This window comes from Malania oleifera, chromosome 1 (assembly GCF_029873635.1).
Source record: "Malania oleifera isolate guangnan ecotype guangnan chromosome 1, ASM2987363v1, whole genome shotgun sequence".
In the NCBI taxonomy this organism is placed as follows: domain Eukaryota; kingdom Viridiplantae; phylum Streptophyta; class Magnoliopsida; order Santalales; family Ximeniaceae; genus Malania; species Malania oleifera.
Window position 1 is genome coordinate 28,733,924 of NC_080417.1, and position 4,436 is coordinate 28,738,359.

Below are 4,436 nucleotides of genomic sequence, written 5' to 3' on the forward strand. Positions count from 1 at the left end.
TAAATTTAATAGAATTATGGCATGTTCTACTGCAAAAGAAATATGGGATAAGTTAGAGGTCACATATGAGGGTACTAGAGATGTGAAAGATAGTAGAATAGATATGTTGACTAGTGAGTATGAGAACTTTAGGATGAATGTAGGTGAGTCCATTCAGAGCATGTACACTTGATTCACACACATCATAAACTCACTGCATGCATTAGGAAAGACCTATCCCACATATGAGATGATTAGGAAGACCCTTAGAGGCTTACCTCCTATTTGGGAAGCCAAGGCTACGGCCATTGCTGAGGGTAGAGACTTTAAGGCTATGGTTCTAGATGAATTTATAGGTTCCCTAATCACTTATGAATTAGCCATAAATGAGAGACTCAATGAACATAATGGGGCTAAGAAAGTAACTGCATTAAAAACTTCCACTAACACATCTAGTGAATGTAGTGAATCTGACATTGATGATGATATGGTCATGCTAATCAGAAAATTTAGCAGATTCTTCAAAAAGAACAAAAAGCCATATAAAAAATATAGGAAGTCTACTATCGAGAAGGGAGAGTCCAGCAAAAGAAAAGAAAAATCAAATGCTCTCACGTGTTATAACTGCAACAAGGTCGGCCACATCAAACTAAACTACCCACTGCTGAAAAAGGAGGCTAAGAAAAAGACGAAAGTCATGAAAGCTGGGACATCATGGGATAAACTTAGTAGCAGTGACTCAGAATCAAACCACAGCGACTCAGAGATCACTAATCTATGCTTGACGGCACACGATGATGAGGTATGCCTAAGATCGTCCTCCTCCAAGGACCAATGGTACTTGGATAGCGGGTGCTCACAGCACATGACCAGTGACAAGGGAAAATTCACTTCAATCATTCCCAAGGATGGAGGCTATGTGACATTTGGTGATAATGCAAAAGGACACATCATCGGGGTAGGTAAGGTTGGTAAGGATTCCTCTCTTACTATTGATAATGTTTTATTGATTGGTGGGCTGAAGCATAATTTACTAAGCATAAGTCAATTTTGTGACATAGGATATAAAGTATCATTTGAAAATGATAAATGCATTGTAGAAAATAAATCAGATCACAAAGTGCTTTTTACTGCCGATCGCCATGAAAATGTTTATACTACTTCTCTTGATAACTTAACTTCACAACAAGTCACTTGTTTTTCTACTGTAAATGAAGCTAGTTGGTTATAGCATAGGCGCTTAGGACACACAAGCGTGGATTTATTGTCAAAAGTTGTTAGAAAAGATTTAGTAAAAGGCTTACCTAAAATGTCATTTGTAAAAAATAAAATTTGTGATGCATGTTAAATGGGTAAGCAAACGAAATCTAGTTTTAAGAATAAGAAATTCATATCTACTATTAGACCACTTGAGATGCTTCATTTAGATTTGTTTGGTCCTAATTCTGTGCAAAGTTTTGGTGGTAAATCATATGCTTTTGTAATTGTGGATGATTTTTCTAGGTTCTCATAGGTATTGTTCCTTGCACATAAAAATGAATCATATGAACAGTTTACCAAACTCTGTAGGAGAATTCATAATAAAAAGGGATATAAGATAAATCATATAAGAAGTGAAAAAGGCATGAAATTTAAAAATGAAGCCATAGAAAATTATTATGACTTAGAGGACATATCACATAACTTCTCTGCACCTAGGACACCTTAACAAAACGGTATGGTAGAAAGAAAGAATAGGTCACTACAAGAAATGAGTAGAACTATGCTAAATGAATATAACTTACCTAAATATTTTTGGGCCAAGACCATAAATACTACATGTTATGTTATGAATAGGGTGTTGATTAGACCGTCAATAAATAAAACCCCTTATGAATTGTGGAACAACCATAAACCTAATATTTCCTATTTTCATGTGTTTGGTTGTAAATGCTTTGTATTTAGGGATAATGAACACTTAGGAAAATTTGACTATAAATCTGATGAAAGAATTTTCCTAAATTATGCGCTTAATAGTAAAGCATATATGATTTTCAACAAAAGAACATTGACTGTCATTGAATCTATTCATGTTGTGTTTAATGAATCTAATCCATTTTCTAAGAAAGATGATGAAGATGATATTGATATTAGAAAATGCTTGGATAAACTATATAGTGAAAACAATGCAAGTGAAAACCCTGAAGTAAAAGAAAAATCATCTGAAGATAATGAAAATCAGGAGTTGCCTAGAGATTGGAAATACATTAGAAGTCATCCTATAGATCAAATCATAGGTGAACCATCCCGTGGTGTAGCCACAAGATCCTCCTTGAGAAATCTAGTGAATCATTCTTCTTTCTTATCCCAAGAAGAACCTAAGAATATTAAAGAAGCAATAGAGGATGAGTCTTGGGTGATGTCTATGCAAGAAGAACTTAATCAATTTGATAGAAGTAAAGTGTAGACTCTAGTTCTTAGGCCTAACAATCACACAATTATTGAAACTAAATGGGTATATAGAAATAAGAAAGATGAAAATGGGGTAGTAATTAGGAATAAGGCTAAGCTAGTTACCCAAGGGTATAATCAGGAGGAGGGAATTGACTTTGATGAAACATATGCTCCTGTTACAAGGTTAGAAGCCATTCGTATGCTACTTGCTTATGCCATTTTTAAAAATTTTAAATTGTTTCAAATGGATGTTAAAAGCGTTTTTCTAAATGGCTATATCAATGAAGAAGTATACGTGGAACAACCACCCAATTTTGAAAATCATAAATATCCAAATCATGTTTACCGGTTGTCTAAAGTCTTGTATGGATTGAAACACGCTCCTAGAACTTAGTATGAGAGGCTTAACGGTTTTCTACTAGAAAATGGGTTTACCCGTGGCAAAATTGACACTACACTCTTCATCAAATCCAAAAATGATGATATGTTCCTTGTTCAAATTTATGTGAACGATATCATTTTTGGAGCAACTAATGATGAGCTGTGTAATGAGTTTGCCAAGTGTGTAACGACCCAAAGATTAATGGTATTTAAATAATAAAAGAAAGAGAAATGGAAATAGGAACAGAAGGAGACAGTCAACTTCGTCGACAAACGCATTGCATTTTGAATGGCATAATTCCAAGGAATTTTTCAGCTCCTCATCGACGAATACAAGGGACTCGTCAATGAGGGTCTAACAGGAGCTCGTCGACGAGAAGATACCGAGAGAGAATTTTTGGAAACCTAAAATTCGTCGACGAGGGTTGAAGTTCGTCGACGAATTTTCTACAGGACTCGTTGACAAGGTGATGTGGCTCGTCAACGAATCCCGCAGTATAAATAGGGTTAAACGTGATTTTCAGTCCATTTTCCTACACAGAAACCCTCTCTCTCTCATCCTTTGGTCCTTCCCCCTTCTTTCTTCGATTTCGGGCCGAATTTCTGTTGGTTTGAGGATCTGAAACAACCACGACACTCTTGAGAAAGTTTTCTGCAAGTCTACTGGAGTGGATCGTCGGTGGGGCTAAGTTAGAAACCATCCCAAATCCAGGGTAAGGGTTTCTACTCAGTATTTGGTTATTTGACAGCTGTAGAAATTGTTATACTCGTAGAAATACTGAACTTTAGTTCTAGGGAATGCTGTTTCCAGGGTGTTGAGTTAGGAACCCTGTAGGTGCAGGACAGATTTTTTTTAGGGGCTTTTCAAAAATCAGGTAAGGGGATAAACTAAACTAGTTCTTTTAAGAAAATGTATGTATATATAGCATTTGATTTCAGGAAAGTAAATATGTCTATATATATGTGATTTATATTTGAGAAAACACTGTTGAAAATGATGGCATGTTGAATATATGAAAAACCTGTTCAGTGTGACATGAGTAGAAATTGTTATGAAATACTGTTTTCTGGAAATGTGATTATAATACAGATTTTTATAATGGAAAATCAGCGTACGGGCCGAGCTATGTGTATGATTTGCCAGTGTATAGGTTGTGCCATGGATATGATTTGCCAGTGTACGGGTTGTGCTATGTGTATGATTTGCCGGCGTATGGGCCGAGCTATGGAAATGATTTGCCAGCGTATGGACTGTGCTATGATATGATTTTCCGGCGTACAGGCCGAGCTATGATAAAATGTGAAATACCGGCGTATAGGCCGATGATTTTCATGATATACATATATATGCAAAATGATATGATTGATTTGATAATTAATGATATGAAATATTCATGTATCACAATTTCAATATATGTTATATGATATCAGAACCTGGTTGACTTGGTCTAGGCTAGCACTTGCACGGTACCATTGCTAGGTGTCCATGGTTATTATGATCATGATATCTGTGTTAACGCCGCTGTACGGAGTGGTGTGGGATTGGATGGTCGATGTTGTTTATACGAAGTGTATGAGCGCCCTTGGTGTACGAACCAGGTCTGGCAGACCCATTAGACTTACAGACTGTACTTTTGACTTGG